This window comes from Diplotaxodon limnothrissa, linkage group LG3 (genome assembly GCF_057381915.1).
Source record: "Diplotaxodon limnothrissa isolate DT_005_m linkage group LG3, D_limnothrissa_male_GT1.1, whole genome shotgun sequence".
In the NCBI taxonomy this organism is placed as follows: Eukaryota; Metazoa; Chordata; class Actinopteri; order Cichliformes; family Cichlidae; genus Diplotaxodon; species Diplotaxodon limnothrissa.
The window spans coordinates 29,451,152-29,469,420 of NC_140598.1; positions in this window are offsets into that span (position 1 = coordinate 29,451,152).

An 18,269-nucleotide genomic window follows, 5' to 3' on the forward strand; every position below is an offset into this window, starting at 1 on the left:
TGGTGCCACGTGATGCTGTGAAGGCTGAATCTGAGCCTGTGGGTGCTGCAAAGCTTCTTTTAATAAGGAATACGATTTTTTTTCTCTGTATGTATTATTGTAGGGTCTACTTTCCAATATAACACACCTTGAGGTGACTGTTGTTATGATTTGATGCTGTATAAATAAAAAACTGACACATTGAATGTATAAGAGAACACGGCAGGAAGTCTGCTGAGATCTGAAAACAGTCCAGAGGTGGCCGAGGTGATGATCTTGAATGCGAGATGAGCCGAGAAGGTTTCTGATCTTTACATATCCAGTTCAGAACTTTTCACAACTCATATAATAATGGAATATAACCATTATAATAAAGATTTGTATGTGTTTTAAATAAATATTATGGCTACACTATGATCACAAATTAGATTTAAAAGTGCAAAATAAAAGCTTAAAGGAGTTAATAAAGTGCTTAATTAGCTGTGAGACCCTGTTAACTGTGACCCCTATTTTAATGCACTGTCTGAACTGATTTACTCTACGTCTGTGTCCTCCACCTCTCTACTTGCTAAAAGCTCCACTACGCTCACCTGCTGTTCTCCACCTGCCGCCTGTTCTCATCGTAAAATCAGGCTCTGCAGAAAAGTGCACAGAATACATTTCAGATCAGCTCTTTAATGTTCATAAGAGTCACTGTGTTTTGATGATTACGGTTTTGAATAAATAAAGCAACACAGACAATAACAAGAAACATCTGCAACAATAACTATAACTAAAAAGTATGTTTCCTTGTCTCTTCTATCCTTGCCTCCTCTGTCCTTGTTATTATCTTCAGTGCATCAGAAGACAAAGCTCCGGTTAGCTCTGAGCTCACAATCCTCCACTGAGAAGAGAGTGAAATTCAAGGTCACATGACTGAAACTGTCATGTGGACCAAAGTTAATTATATGTCATGAATAACAACAATATCATGTTTACATTTAGGATGTACTTGTGAAGTTTACTATAGATAATGAAAACTACACACTCAAATTAGGTGTGAAAAACCTAACTTGAAATTGAGCACAAACAATCTACTGAGAACGTTTATGAACAATAAAAGTCCCACTTCAGTGATCACAGTCCAGCCTTTGGTTTAAAATTTATTCTAATATAAGATAATATGGTAATGCTATAGACATAATAATAAAGGTAATGTTTATGGATGGTGGCATCCTCTTCTAGATTTGTAGACTTTTAACAGTGAAACAGCCACATGTTCAGTCTCCACTAATAAAGTAAACAGATAAGTAAACCTGGTTCAGGCTGTGGTTGCCTTTCTTGTCCTACAAGCATAGACTGAACTTTAGGAGTTCATCTATGTCACAGAAAAATAAAGTTTACTGTCAAAAATCTTTATTGTTGAAAACTCACAAACAACTGATAAGATGCCTGATTTAAAAGCTTTTATCAGATATGAAGAGATACACATCAGACTGTCCTCACTGATTTCTCTGTGAATGATTGTTTCCATTTGTGTGTTTGTTCTTTAACGCTTGTTCAGCTCCATTACAGCAAGAAGACAAGAATTCAGTTTAGACTAAACATATGTATCAGCGCTAAAACTGACCTTAAAAATTAAACACATTCAAAACTTCTGACGGCGTCAGTTTATCAAGTCAAATGTCACAAATGCAAATGTAGACCAGTTTACTATAAGACACCTGGTTATCCACTGAGGGAAGTTCATTTGGCTCCTGTTAGCACAAAAAATAATGAACGTTAGCTCAACATTTATTACAACAGCAACAACAAACTTTATTGATATAGCACATTTAACAACCAGGGGTAGGCCAAAGTGCTGAACATACAAGAGGCTCAGATATAATAATAGAGACAGATGAAAAGTACCAAACATGCTCGCAGGTTGATGCCGTTAAAAACACCAAAACAAAATAAATACAAATAAAAGCATAACAGAACAATATGTGTAACAGATAAAAGAGTCAATGAACATTTAAAAATAATTAGTAGTTAAGAATAGGACGATTAAATAAATAGGTTTTTAACTGCGAATTGAAGGATTGAATGGAATCGGACTTACGGATCGTAATGGGGAGGTTATTCCACAAATCGGGTGCAGCCAAGGTAAACATGTGGTCACCTCTAGTCTTCAGTCGGGATCTCGACGGTACAAAAGTGACTGGGAAGATGATCTTAGTACCCTAGCAGGGGTGTATGATCTACGTAGTTCATTGAGGTAACTTGGCGCTATATTGTTAATAGTTCTAAAGGTGAGCAGCAGGATTTTGAATTGAATGTGATACTTAACGGGAAGCCAATGCAGGTCAGCAAGGATGGGGGTAAAAGAGACACGCTGCCCGGTACCAGTAAGGAGACGAGCCGCCGCATTCTGAACAATTTGCAGTCTATGGAGAAGAGCAGAGTTAAGACCAAAGTAAAGGGAGTTGCAGTAATCCAACCTAGATGTCACAAAGGCCCCTCCAGGTCCCTATGAGGGACATAATGTCTGGCCTTGCAAATAAGACGCAATTGATGGAAGCAGAATTTGACAACAGAAGACACTTGTTTGTCAAATTTAAATGAGCTATCCAAAAAACACACCTAGGTCACTAACAAGGAACCAAAGGCGTCACGGAGTTGGCCGCGAGGGATATTACTGTCATTTTGGTTTTCCTGTTATTTAAGCTAAGGGAGTTACCAGAGAGCCAATCTTTGACCTCACACACACACTCACAAAAACAGTGCACAGACATGGAACGATCATCAGTTAATTCAAAATAGATCTGTATGTCACTGGCATAACAATGATGTTGTACTTCTCAAAGATTGCGCCTAAGAGAAGCATATACAGTGAGAAGAGCAGGGGACCAAGGACAGATCCTTGAGGCACGCCGCAGAAGACAGGTGCAGCAGAGGAAATAATAAGGCCCCAAATTGATTGAGAAAGACGAAAGAAAAGTATGACATAAAAGATGGTCACATCCATGAAAGAAGCAATTTTACTCTCAGCATTAATCTGCATGAATCTGACAGCTCGGGTTACAGGATACCTTCAAATACTTTCAAAACATGAACATGAGTTAACAAACTTTTCCTTTCACAGAGTAAAACCACAGCATGGCTTAGCTCAGCACTTCAGAGTAATCAGAGGATCACACAATCTTAAAGGTGGAAACTTCTGATTTCACCTTTAACATTAAACACTTCATAACAGCAGAGAAAAATAATCACTGCTTCTGTGTCCAATAAATAAATCATGTAACATAATTGTATGTTCTCTCAGGGTGCTCTACAACCACATCAGACACTTCTGGACCTCAGTTTAACCTCTGAGATTACACAGTAACAGAATCTGACAAAATTCACATGTTCATTTAGTCAGAGCAACTTTCAGAGACACGTGACTGAAACTGATGTCCTGTATGAGAGCCCTTATGTAGCAATAATGAAACGCTTTGTTGTGGTCATATTTAAAGCTGAATCTGCAGGGATGCCATGACATGTGTGTACTGCTACAGTAAACTGGTTTGTCTGAAGACAAAGAGAAAAAAGCCAAGAGCTTCTTCTTTTTAGGCTTGCTGTTGTTCAGGCGGAGCAAGTGAGGAATTCTTGTTTTTCAATTTTCCAGAGATCGCAAAAGCAGCTATAAGAACACAAAACACACCAAAAGCTGACAGACCAGGACGTCCTCTATTGACTCTGTCCTCCTTCCCTCCATCCTCCTTCCCTCCATCCTCCTTCCCTCCATCCTCTGTGTGTCCTCCTGGCTGATCTGCAGGTGAGAAACAGGTGTGAGGTGTCAGCTGTCAGGTAGGTGATGAGTGAAGAACAGAACAGAATCAGAATCAGAATCAGAATGGGTTTATTGCCAGATGTTGAGGTTTACAACATTAGGAAATTGCTGCGGAGCTTCAGTGCAGACAATAAGAATTAAAGTGCTATGTAGAAAGAAAGATATGTGCATGAGATATACATGAGATATATACATGAGAATAAGAATTATGAGTGCTACGTAGAAAGATATATACATGAGTGCAGGTGGTGATCAGTGCCAAACATGAAATGATGCAGTGACACAGCGTAGGGTCATGTGTTAGTGGCGGGGACAGTCATGTGGTTATTGTTCATGTGTCCAACAGCAGAGGGGAAGAAAATGTTCTTATGGTGAGAGGTTCTGGTGCGAATGGACCGGAGCCTCCTGCCTGAGGGGAGCAGGTCAAACAGACTGTGTCCAGGGTGAGAAGGGTCAGCTGAGATCCGGGCTGCACGCCGCAGTGTCCTGGAGGTGTACAGGTCCTGCAGAGATGGGAGTCTGCAGCCAATCACCTTCTCAGCAGAGCGCACAACACGCTGCAGTCTCTGTTTGTCCCTGATAGTGGCTCCAGCGTACCACACGGTGATGGAGGAGGTGAGGATGGACTCGATGATTGCAGTGTAGAATTGCATCATCGTCCGTGTTGGCAGGTTGAATTTCTTCAGCTGCCTCAGGAAGTACATCCTCTGCTGGGCTTTCTTGATGACGGAGGTGATGGTGGGCTCCCACTTCAGGTCCTGGGTGATGGTGGTACCCAGGAAGCGGAATGAGTCCACAGAGGTGATGGGGGTGTCAGTCAGGATGATGGGGGGGAGTGGGGCTGTGTGCTTCCTGAAGTCCACAATAATCTCCACTGTCTTCTGGGCATTCAGCACCAGGTTGTTGTGGCTGCACCAAGACACCAGACGTTCAACCTCCCTCCTGTAGGCAGACTCGTCCCCGTCCGAGATGAGCCCAATGACGGTGGTGTCATCTGCGAACTTGATTAGCTTGACAGACTGGTGGGTGGAGGTGCAGCAGTTGGTGTACAGGGAGAAGAGCAGAGGAGAAAGAACACAGCCCTGAGGGGAGCCGGTGCTGATGGTCCAGGAGTCCAAGACATTCTTTCCCAGCCTCACGTGCTGCTTCCTGTCCGTCAGGAAGTCAGTGATCCACCGGCAGATGGGATCAGGCACATTCATCTGGGAAAGCTTGTCTCGGAGATGGTCTGGAAGGATGGTGTTGAAGGCAGAGCTGAAGTCCACAAACAGGATCCTGGCGTAGGTTCCTGGGGAGTCCAGATGCTGCAGGATGAAGTGTAGGGCCATGTTGATGCCGTCATCTACAGACCTGTTGGCTCTGTATGCAAACTGCAGGGGGTCCAGGAGGGGGGCCGTGAGGGTCTTGAGATGGGAGAGAACTAGGCGCTCAAAAGACTTCATGACCACAGATGTCAGAGCCACGGGTCTGTAGTCATTTAGTCCAGTGATCCTAGGTTTCTTGGGGACAGGGATTATGGTAGAGGACTTGAAGCAGGCAGGCACATGACATGCCTGCAGTGAGGAGTTGAAAATGCCAGAAAACACTGGGGCCAGCTCGTTTGCACAGTGTCTGAGGGTGGCAGGAGACACACCGTCTGGGCCGGGAGCTTTCCGAGCATTCAGACTCCTAAACTGCTTCCTCACATCTGCTTCATGAATATGAAGAGTTGTGGTCGGAGGAGGTGGTGTGAAATCCTCTTTTGTGTGGGGTGAGGGGGCGGGTGTTGCAGGTGAACAGTTTGAAGGTGGTGATGGCTCTATGGAGGGGGGAGAGGTGGGGGAATTAGTGTCCAAATTGCCTCTATTGTTGGGGCCGTTGGAGGTGTGAAGGCTGCCTGATGGCTCGTCAAAACGGCAGTAGAAGTCGTTAAGGGAGTTGGCTAAGAGCAAGTCATCAGTGGAGTGGGGGGTTTTAGGCTTGTAGTTTGTAATATTCCTAAAACCTTTCCACACAGAGGCCGAGTCATTCTCTGAGATCTGCTGCTGCATCTTCTCAGAGTGCTGATGTTTGGCAATGTCCACTTCTTTAGTGAACCTGTACTTGGCCTCTCTGTAGCAGTCCCTGTCTCCGCTTCTGAACGCCTTACTCTTTTCCAGCCACAGCTTTTTGAGTTTAGGAGTAAACCAGGGTTTATCATTGTTATAACTCACCCTGGTGCGTGATGGCACAATGCTGTCCTCACAGAAGTGGATATAGGAGGTGACAGTGTCCGTAAACTCGTCCAAGCTGTTAGAAGCAGCCTTCATTGTGTCCCAGTCTGTAGACTCCAAACACGTGCGAAGCTCCTCCACAGCCTCGTTGCTCCACAGTTTTTTAGTCCTCACGACAGGTTTGGAGAGCTTCAGCCTCTGTCTGTACGCGGGGATTAGGTGGATCATGACGTGGTCAGAAAGTCCGAGTGAAGCGCGGGGCACCGCGCGATAGGCCCCGCTGATCGTACTGTAACAGTGGTCTAATGTTCTCTCCTCTCTGGTCGGGCATTTAATATGCTGCTTATATTTTGGAAGCTCATGGCTCAGATTGGCTTTGTTAAAGTCCCCAAGAGCAATGATGAGAGAGTCCGGGAATGTCCGCTCCGTGTGGAGAATCTGCTCCGCGAGTGCGCACTGAGCTGCCTGCGCATCTGCGTCTGGCGGGATGTAAACAGCGGCCAGGATGAATGAAGCAAACTCCCGCGGAGAATAAAACGGTTTGCAGTGAATAAAAAGATATTCCAGAGAGGGAGAGCAGTGCTGAGCAATCACTGTTACATCTGTGCACCAGCCACTATTGATGTAGAAGCAGACACCTCCACCTTTGGTTTTACCGGAGAGAGCGGCCTGCCGGTCCGCGCGCAGCAGATGAAAGCCCTCCATTTCCTCTTCAAACTGCTGTCAGACATTATCTACTGCACTCTGATCACATCACTCAGACCAGCTGCTTTCTACAAAGTCTCATCAACAACATCTTTACAAAGAAACATCAACAACCAGGAAGCAGCTTCACCTCTGATCACACACACACTCAACTCTACTCACTCACCTGGAGGAACAACAACACTCAGGTTGATGATGTTGATGGGGTTGTTCTTCAACACAGCTCTTTTCCCACGGTTGTTTCCTCTCTGGAGGACACGACACTCGTATGTTCCACTATCATTAATCGTCACATCCTTCAGAATCAGAGACACGTCTCCATCCTTCATCTGTCTGTCCTGCAGATCCACCCGGTTCTTAAAAGATGGATGCTGGTTGTCTGGAACAAACAGATCATCCCTGTACAAAAGGACATATTCTGATCCCAGGTCAGCTCTGCTCCAATCTGCAACTATGATGTTGTAGTTTGGAGCTTGACATGGCAGAATGACGTTCTGTCCAGCTGTGGTGTTTATGTCTGAAAAAGAGGAAACAAAATGAGAAGTTAACAACATCGACAGCATCGCTCACTTCTGGAGCAGAAACCACTGATTCCTGCAGAGCCACAGGCAGTACAGCTCACACAGCATGCTGAAATTTAACACAGTGCGGTTTTGTGATATAAATTACAAGGTGACTCTTTCCCTAGATGCCACTTGTCAACTCAATACACACGCCATTCATCACAATAAACACGGGTGTCTGCTCAATAAAAGATGATGATGCAGAATTGTTTTATCTCACTTAAAAAACAAACAAACAAACAAACATCTTTTATCTTTATTAGTAAGTTACAGGTCACAAAAGCTTACATGCATTTGAACCAGAACACAAAAATGTACACATTATTTAAAAGGATCAGTATGAAAATAGAAACAGGCCAGAGTTGATCAATAGTTTGTCTTCAACAGGTTGTAAGAGTGCATGTGCAGGATGAGCTAACAGATGATCTGTTTCACTCTGAGTGTGTCAAAACTTGAACACACATGGTGTAAATATATATTTATAATATTTAAAATTCCAGATTCACAGTAGTTATTATCACAGCACAGTGAAAAAAATTCTCAACAGTGATCGTGTTGTGAGACAGTGTTTTGGGGTTTTTTTTTGCTCTGTGGTCAAATTTGTCAGGCTACAGTTTTGTGTTCGTGTGCCTTCCTGTGGAACATTCATAACCCCTAAGTTCTGTGCGGCTGCTGTATTTGCAGCAGAGCAGCAGTTCTTTGCTGCGGTCTCCTCTCCTCTCTCTCTCTGGGGAAAAGGGGGGAAGTTTCCTTGAGTTCACATCAGCACTGTTCTTTTTGTTTCACAGCCAGAATCTCCAGAAATTGTGCCAATGTTTTTAACTACTTAATAATAATAAGCTGACAGAAGTTTTGATAAACAGCACAGTCCCATTTAAGGAAACTTGAACTTTATTTACTTTTTCTTGCCTGAAATTCTCACTGAGGGCTCATATTGTCTTTATGCCTGGTCTAGAAGTCAATTTAATTTTTAATGGATATGAAATCTGAAACTATAACATCTGGAATTTGTTCCCATATCACTCAAATGTAAGCACATATGACACATGACCATCCCTTAGAGAAATGCACCCAAACTACTCCATACATTACAACAAGCATGCAGCTACACAGCTTACCTTCATATGCACAGACCAGCAGCAGCATGTAGAGGACTGTACTACAACACAACTGCAACATAGTCGGGCTGTCTGTGTGCAGATGGCACAATGAAAATATAAATCCAAGGTCCGAAGACACCGGCTATCAGGACAGACGCTCTCTGTTAACATCCAAGTCATTTAAGCTACCAGCTCTCTAGGTACTCACATAAAAAGGGTAGGGAGGATGATCCCCCTCCTTCCACCTCAAACTGACTGGCAGAACACACCCACCTGTTCTTATCAGAACAGGAACAACAGCTTCATGTCTCAGCTCTGAAACCTCAAAGACTTTTAGGAAAAGATCTCCAGCCGACAGGAAGATTTATGGCTGGGTGTGAAGAAAAAGAAAAGAGGCTCATAATAACATTCTATGTATGTGGAGAACACGACACGTGGTCGCCTGTTTGCCTTTGGCCATTTAGTCATTTAGTGACCACAACCAAAGGGAGATTGTTTTCTTTAGAGCAGTAGATCTGCTGTAGGCTGTGTGGAAACCATCGGCCAGTCTACAATTCCGTTTTTTAACCAGATGTCACGGATTCATGTTTTCTTGGAAGCTTCCGCGCTGATCTTGACAAACAGTGTAAACTTACCTCTCCATTAATCTCCCGCCGTCCGTGGAGGGACCCAGGTGTTCCACGCGCTCGCTTTGGTCGATTAAAATGCCTTCAGTAAACCTGAAATACAACGAAGAACTAAAGCTAGCTTTGTAGGACTGTGCAGGGTTTGTTTTTTCCTGTTGCTGCTCGGTGCAGGGAGATCGGTGAGGAAAGGAAATGACCCCGTGAACGAGAAAACGCTAACTTCCTGTTTTAAGACCGGATGTAGAGTTGTACATTTCCGGCAGCTTTATATTGCGATCTGCCGCTACTGCGAAGAAGATAGACACCAAAATCATGTCCAAAATACGAAAACGGAAAGATCGCGTTAAGCTACAAAGAGCAGAAGGCGGGAACACCCACCACTGCTGTGTCCCGCTGTGCACCGCTGGGGGGAGGTTCAACAAGATGTTAAGTTTCCACTGCTTTCCCAAGGATCCTGAATTGCGCGCACAATGGCTGATGAAAATCAGAAGGCACGGCTTCATTGTTACCACCAGCTCTAGAGTGTGTAGTCGGCATTTCGAGACTGGAGACATCTTCGTGTCTTCCTGTGGGAAGCGTTGTCTTCAGCCCAAAGTTGTCCCGTCGTTATTCCACTGGAATAATTTTTCGAAAAAGACAGAGCGACCTGGAGTTTTGGAACATCGCGTTAAATATGAAACCATATCAGGGGAGCTCGACGAGCTCAGGCTGCAGCTCGGGTCTTATCAGTCGACTCAGGGACTGCAGCGATTTGCCACATCAGCTGATGACAGTCGGGACTATACAAGGTAAGAAATCCTCAAGTTTTCAACTAGTGACCCATGGCTTTTGTCATGTTCGGAGGCAATAAGACGCAGGGTTCTCAAGCACGAACCGCTTTTTAATTGAATTGTAGCAGCAGTGTACGTGGCTACATCAATTTCTGGAAAACACATATACACACCGGTCTTCTAGCGACCTCTAGTGGCTGCCCTCATGGTAGCCTTACTAGGACAACATAAACAGATTTCACAACAGCTTTATAACATTACCACACAAATGTGCATTTTAATACGAGGCTGAAGTTGGTTTGCCTTTGTAACTTCCGATTAGGGAAATTGATAAAGCATGTTTGATCTGCTGCAGAGCAAAAACTACACAACCCTGACATTTCAAACCTGTACTTGATTATTCCACACTGATAGCAGAACAAAAGCACAACAAAACAACGATTTTATGAAAACTTTCTGTGATTTGTGAAACTTCAATAAAGACAGATTTCAGCACTTTCTTTGAACTTGCTTTAAATGATACAGCATCTCAAATTTCAAATTCTGATCACCTTAAAGCAGACGAAAAGCATTTGATTACATGAAATACACTTTATTGAAGCAAATGAACCCTATTAGTTGATGATATTAACTATCAACAATAACACAAACCGTCAGCTGTTGATTGAAGTCTACTCAGATCTCTGGTCCAGGGAATACAGCTTAAATCCATCAAGAGCAGATAATATAAAGCAAAAGGGCTGCTAACTTTGACTATATATTAAAATACTGACCAAAACAGCAAATGCATATTCTCTTATAATCCTGGCCACTGCTTTCCCCCCTCTCTGTACTGCTTTTTTTAACCTGGATTAATCTTGTGTTTCTTTGCTTTCTGCACAGGTTTTATGACCAATTTCCAAGTATCTCATTCATAGATTTAATTAATTGCATTAATGCAAAAAAACAAACAAACCCCTAAACAATGCAGTGCCCCCTACACAATGTGTAATTTAATATCTCAGAGGAGTTTAACTTAATGTCCTCTCTATGAAGGTATCTACACAGGATGCAGGTCAGATGTACAGTAGCTGGAAGTGAGAACAACTGAAAAAACCCCCACAAAGTTTAAAGTTGCAAGAACGGCTAATAAAGCAAAATTGGACCGTAGTATGAGATCTGTTCTACTGTGGTCCAGATGCATGAAAATGTATTAAATGAACCTTTATTTAAACATTTCACAAATCCAATATATGGTTTTAATTGTTCTGCTCTTAGTGTAGAATAATTGAGTTCAAGTCGATGAGCATCATCTACAGATAAATAAATGGTAAATGCCCAAGACATCTCGAGATATGTAAATCACCGCATGATTCATCCATTGGGTTAACTTGTTTTGGAAAGTTCGACCATAAACAAGGCGTGAATATCACACCGGAAACAAAGTGCTCTACGGGAGTTTCCCCACTGGAAGTAGCAAATGCTAAGGCGCACACAGTCTATTAGAGCCGTTAAAGGTTAAAAAAGTGAGGTTAATATTAGAGATTTGTTGAAACTAACAAATTTAAATTAACATGACTTAAAACATTCAACTTGTTAAGAAAACAAGGTGAAGTATCTGAAAGTTTTATCATTGTTATTTTTCTTGTTATGTGAGACACCTTTGAATGTCCAGTCATTGATGATTTTCTACAACAATCAACAAAAAGAACAAAAGATTAATGTGACATGGGATTTTGTTTTGTTTTTTCTTACTTTTTTTTCCTTACTTTTCAGGGACCCTGAAGCCAAGGATGCACAGGTACGGGTGTAATTTATAAAATGTGGCTTTTGCAATACCCCCAAAATGACAAAAATAATGTCAATATACACAATCACCGAAAAATAAGCTATTTTAAGAAATAAGTGGACCCATAAAAGAGGTCAGCTAAACAGAACTCCTTCAAAAATAATGCTTCGCAAAATCATATCATCACTCAACAAACTCCCCAAATGACAGACAGCCGAGCCTATAGAGACACTGAGAAAACCATTTTAAAAACTAACGGGAAAACCACAGGGACAACAACTAAACATAATACAAAAAATAATAATAATCCCAATTACCCCATGTGGTCACAACACACAGTTAATTTCACTTGGCTGGCCTCTGTGTGTACTGTGTTGCATAAATCAAAAGAAAGAGAAACTTGAAGTGAAATCAGGTATGAATAAAATGTGGTCGTCTGAGTGTCAGGAGGAAAGCTCTGGTCAGAAACAGGATTTCTTTGATAATATTCACATTTACAGTTTTTCCTTCTTTGTTCTTAAAAGGAACCCCGACTATTATGTCAAGTTACTCTAAATATGTTACAAATTATCTCCACTACATAAACATTGTTGAAAATAACTAAAATGTTTTCGTTATCCATTAAATCTTTGTTGTTTAAAACTATTTTGAAGCCTTGGGAGTATGGAATCAGAACGATGCCACCTTGAAACGAAACCGAAAAAAATATTGAAACCGAAAAAAAATATTGTAACTGAAATAAATGTACTGAAAAATCTTGTATTGAAACCGAAAAAAAAATTGATAGTGAAAAACAATTAATTGAAACTGTAATTTTTTTGTTTTCGCTTACAATTTTTTTTTTTTTCGTTTTCAAACCATTTTTCAGTTTCAATCTGCTGGCACTGTTTTGGCGTCCGGGGGCGCGCGGTTTCCGGCCCGCATGTATTTGCATACATTATCCGATTGTTCAGTCTGACGTCACTAGCCGTGTCTGGGCCTAAACTCCGCTGCAGGTCCATATATCAAACGATCACTATGGCATTACTGAGAGTTGAAAAACTGTCTAAAGTCTTTCATCTTTAATAAAATGATCAGCGTTCTGCTCTACCAGGTGTAACAATTGAGTTTAACATCCAGGCATCCATGAAAACGGAATTTATGACATTTAACGGAGTTAGAAGTTAGCAGGGAGTTAGCTCGCTAGCTTCTATCTAAATACAATATGGCATGTCCTGACTGCGGGGTTTTGGAAACAAATTAAAACGTACAGCTCTGTTATCACTTCCAGCATAAATGAAGACAGAAAACTAAACGGCAGTGACGTTTGTAGGGTTACTGAAGTTGGGCTAGCTGGTATATAATGATGTGCTACGTGACCGCTAGCGACACAGCTATGTTAGCATAATATAAACAAGCTAACTTTTTTTCCACTCGATAAAAGTTAACGTGAGTGTTCTCGGTGGTCAGGAACAAATGTAATCGCATGGCAGGATGCTGTAAAAGGACCAAACTTCAGCCAGGAGAACAACTGAGATAATCCATCCACAATACGAGGTTAGTCGTTCATATACTGCTGCATGGGCTGGGCTGTAGTTACATCCTAAGGTTTTAAAAACTGAGCTTAAATAAATGATTAGTGGTAATAAAAGCCGAGGGAGGTCAACAGTGATCACTGACTGTTTTAGGAGCTTTTTGAGATCAAATAGAAGAAAATACATTACATTAAACATGTTAACAACACAAAAGCCATATTAAACACAGACTACTTTAGACCCGGAAGTAGGATTCGTCGCGTCATCACTGAACAACCGGATAGAGGCCACTAGTGCTGACCAAGCTGCCATCTTTCTCTCTTCCCGTCTTTCAATGGCTGCTTCAATTTCAGCTTGAACCTCCAAACCGCAAGTAAGTAATAATTTTTTGTCATCTTTTCTTGCTGTCCCACTGGGCTGGACATTAGTTTAGTTTTTTTAGCTACATCTGGTGAAGTTGTGGTAAAATGCTGGTATTAGCCTATTCGTCGTAGCAAGCTAGCCTGAAGCTAATATTTGCTAAATTTAGGGACACCCGTGTCTCTTCAGGAGTTGGAGGCCCTAGGAGCGGATCTCAGGATCTCAACAGGCAGTGTTGGGCAGTAACATAATACATGCACCGGCGTTACGTATTTAAAATACAAAATATGAGTAAATGTATCCGTTACAGTTACTGTTCAATAGGTGATACTGAGAATACAGTTAGTTTGTTGAAATAAATGGATTACATGGCGGTATTTTCCTGTTTCATATGTTAGGCTATGGTCTCTCTATTTTTGGTAATTCCACGCCAGTGGAAACCCAAACAAAACACGCAATAAGAGCCTCTAAAAATTATTATACAAAAAGTATTTAATATGAAGGCAATAGCAGAGTGTTACAGGCATCGCCCTAAACAATGTAGCCTCATGGGCAGTGTAGTCCGTGCTGCAGGGAGAATGGACTGCCATACACGTTATGTGTCTGTGAGCGAGGGAGGGAGAAAAAGGAAAAGTACGAGCTGTCACGGAGCAGAAACGGGAGCTGGAAGCATGTAAATATAATAATAACCACTAAAGCCAAAAAGAGTGCCTGACGAGCCCAGCTGTAAGTAAGCTGTTAAGACTCGACTGTACACAGTGTTCGTGTTTTTCTCCGAAACAATAAGCAGCCTTTCAACGCCTCTCTCTGTCTCTCCTAGCAAACTTGACCCAGACAACAAAGTAAAGCTAGTTTTCAGCTACGAGCCTGACACGAACCGGACGTATTAGCCAGAGGTCCCTTTACTGCGGTTCGGAGCCGCTGACCTGTTTTATATACGTGCTGAATAGTTTTCTACACGAGATCGCTGCAAAAAGTGCAGCCTTACCTAATGTCCACCTACTGTTACTCATTTATATTAAGATTTTAACATCTAGTTGGTATTGGTATGGCGAGTAGCCTTCAGTAATAGTAATAAATCACACAGCAATAGTACATTCATGTAGTTGTAAAGTATTCAGAATACATTACTTCTATAATCTTTGGTGGAATACATTTTAAAATTAACCTTCCCAACACTGTCAACAGGTTAGCACCTCATACCACAGTGCAGCAAAGCAGTCTCATGAGCGCTGGGAAGGACGAGCCCAGAGCCCAAAACAGACATGACAAGGTTAGTAATTGTATGGTGAAAATTATACTTTGTTATCTTGATTGGCAAAAGAAAAGTAAATACAAAATCTGCTTCTCACATTTAGGGCATTTCCAAGATTTTTTTTTTTCAAAACTTCTTCAATTTCTTTCATTACAGCTGTCCTGTGCCAGAAGTTCTGTTGACCCACAGTGAGAGGCATCATTTCAGAAACACCAGGAAGACTGAAACTCGTCGCCAGGATCAAGCAGGGCTCGTGATCTTCACCAGCAGCTCCCTCACAAGAAGGATAAACCCAGCATTTCATGAACACTGATGGAGACCTTTGCTTTGTGTAATGTTAGAAGTACTCAGATAATCCTCAGAGGGTCTGGACTTTTACATAATATAATAGAATAGAATTCAACTTTGTTGTCATTGCACATGCACAGGGCAACGAAATGCAGTTTGCATCCATCCAGAAGTGCTTTAGCCATGATATAGATATATTACAATATATATTAGCAATAATATAGATATGTAAGTATATTACAGAAATGGGTCTATTATGGTATGTTACAATGTACATGGTATGAAGTATGTTAAGAATATTCTATAAGTATGTACAGGCTGTAGTGAGTACAAACTATGTACAGGCTATGAACAGGATATAAATATGAAATAAAAAAAACTATACAGAAATCTGAGATATAAAGTTATACAGAAATGTGAACTATGCAAGTTATAAACAGTTGTAGGATTAAAAATTATCATATGTACAGAATGATTATTTACACAGAACTATACAGTAGTGCAGTTAAGTAATAGCTATAGCTATAAGCTATAGTAATAGCTTTAAGTCCTGTAGAAAGTTAAATATATGTTGTGCTCACTGGTTACTCTGGTATGAATGACTCTGAATTACTTTATGATAAATAACACTATTGTCAAAAAACAGTGAAAGAATTCCAGATCACAAGTTTTTAGTTCAAATACAAGTAACAACCTTTGACTTTAATCAGGTTTTATTTAATTGTGTCAGAGAAAACATCATGTGCTCTTCATGTAGCTGATTACATTCAGTGTTTAAATCAGAAGTTGTGCAGGTCTGAGATCAGCAGTTTTCTGAAACACCAAACTGAGGTACTGTTAATGCTGATGTATTGTGACACAGTTACAGGGGTGATTAATCCTTTTGACTTTTTGTCTTTAAATTTATCAATAAAACAACTGCAGCTTTCACTGACAGCACATGTGGTGCTTTAACCTTTGTACTGTTTTCTTCAGTTAATTTTGGAGTTACTACAAAGATTGAAGATATAGGATGATCTGTCTGCTGTCACTGGGTGGTGCTGAGGTCTGAATCTGAGGTCAGCTCCTGTAATCACAAACAGAACAGAATCATCACAAACTGAAATATAAAGTTTATCTCTCAAAACTGAAATAGAGCTGATCCTTCTCTGTCCTCACACACTCGGGATCTGAAGTTGTTCAGTCCTACAGTTCTGCCGACAGCTGTTTATTTTTTTTATTTGTTTTAAAGGCCTTATATACTAACACATTTTCTATTATGTTTACCTTTGAGTTGTTGATGCTTTATAAATGGACATCTGCAAAGATGAGATGATGGAGCAGGTTTCAGTCGAGGTTCAGTCTGCTGCTGCATCCTGGTCACAACATACAGAGGTGTTATCAGCTCAGTATTGAACAAGAAATATTAATGTTTCAAATTATTTGTCCTAAAGGATGCAAGCTGTACAGAGTACTGCACATGTGACTTTGTGAACATAATTCATTAAAAATAATGTGGACAGTTTTTTAACCTGAATATTTGTAACAAACTCAGTAAAAAAAAAAAAGCTAAAAAAATAATCAGGGGAAAAATGTAACATTTTAACTTAAGCTGACAAGCGGAAGTAGTTGGTTTCAGTACATAAGTATCGGGCTTTGCTATTTAATCCGTAGCTATTGACTAATGAGGGGAATTTAAAAGTTGGCGTTAATGTCCTTCCACATGTGGAAAGCGACACAAAACATGCTGCTGTTTGCACATATTTAATAATCAGCTCTGCACAGGAGCAGAAGCAGAGTCCAGCCTGTTGCTCTTACAGTATACTAGGGGTGGGTTTTTATAATCGATTCATCGATTAAAATCGATTCTGGCTTGGATAACGTAAAATCGATTCATTAAAATCCTGAATCGATTTTTTTAATATAAATTTATTTTGCCCGAAATGCCAGAATCTCTGGTGACATCTCACAAAATTTCAAGAACCACCAAATAGTTAAGACAGTAAATGAGAGCAGGTACAGGGATTCTGCACATAGACTTAAATACACAGCGCGACCCGCGGATCAGAATCAGTTATGCTGGGCTTACACTGTGCGATTTTTTCAGTCGCGCGATTCAGCTCCTGCTCAAATTGCACGATTGACTCGCAGGGGTTAGAAGTTGGTAGGTCACGATGCAGGGTCTCACACTATACGGCCCGATGCTCTGATGCGACCCGAGTGCTCACACTGTGCGTCCATAAAATGAAGGTTATAACAGAAATTCTGCCGCTCGCTCTCCCTCTCCGTCTTTCACTCACACAGACACGCACACCACCACCATCAACTTTGCTAAATTGCTAATGAAAAACATTGATCAGGCAGCTGTGATTGAGCAGTAGTGTAAATCCAACTATTTTCACGGTTGTTGTGGTCGTGATAATTTTGTGAGGCCACACCGAAAAGGCTCGGATGAACTTTCCAAAGTTCTACAAATTGTGCCTCCATCGCTTGTGTCCACATCACACGCTACACTGCTGTGCTGCGCCGTCTTTTTCGCTGACATTTGTGTTTGCGCGTGCGCAGTGTGAGAAACTGCGGTGACACCCTCACGACCAAGCGATTGATGATCGGGAGCTGGTCGTGAGGTGTTAATTGCTTCTCGTTACCCCAGGTATACTACAAGATGCACGACGCACGATGAAGGCCAAAATCGGGCCGATCGCCAAAACGGTCGCACGACTCAAAAATCGGCTCAAAAATGGGCCAAAAATCGCACAGTGTAAGCCCAGCATTAGATGTCGCCTTTCTCACGGTCGGGGCTGAAAGCCGACAGCTCGCTGATTCTGATCTGTCGGCGGGTCCGCGCTTTGTGTTCACACCCTTTATGAGCCGATTCTAAAGCTGTTAGTTTGATGTCTCTCCAAACAATATTGACCGTACCAGCAGCAAAAGAAGATCCAAACTACGCTTCACATAAACATCGTCATGAATTCACTCTGACTTTTACTGTTTTGCTTCCACCGTGATGCACAGCTCTCCCTCTCTCTCTGTACTTCAAGAACAGTTTCCCTTTCTCATTATTCGCTTGCTTGTTACGCACAAGCCTACTGTTGTTTACAGCGCTGTCAGCCGCTGTTTTTTTCCCTTTTACATTCTTCCGAAAACCTCATTTCTGCTGTTCAATACTGAACAAATTTAAACTTTTTAAAATTATTCAAAATGCAAAACACTTAACCGTGTCTCTAATAAAACCGCTGTAACGTCAGAGGTAATGTTCATATGTTGATTAATGGTTTTCTTTCGTTTTTGATGTACTGCAGAATATTTTTATAAAATCCCAGGCCAGGAAAATCACCTTCATGTTTTTCTGTGTTTTATCTTCAGCTACTTTG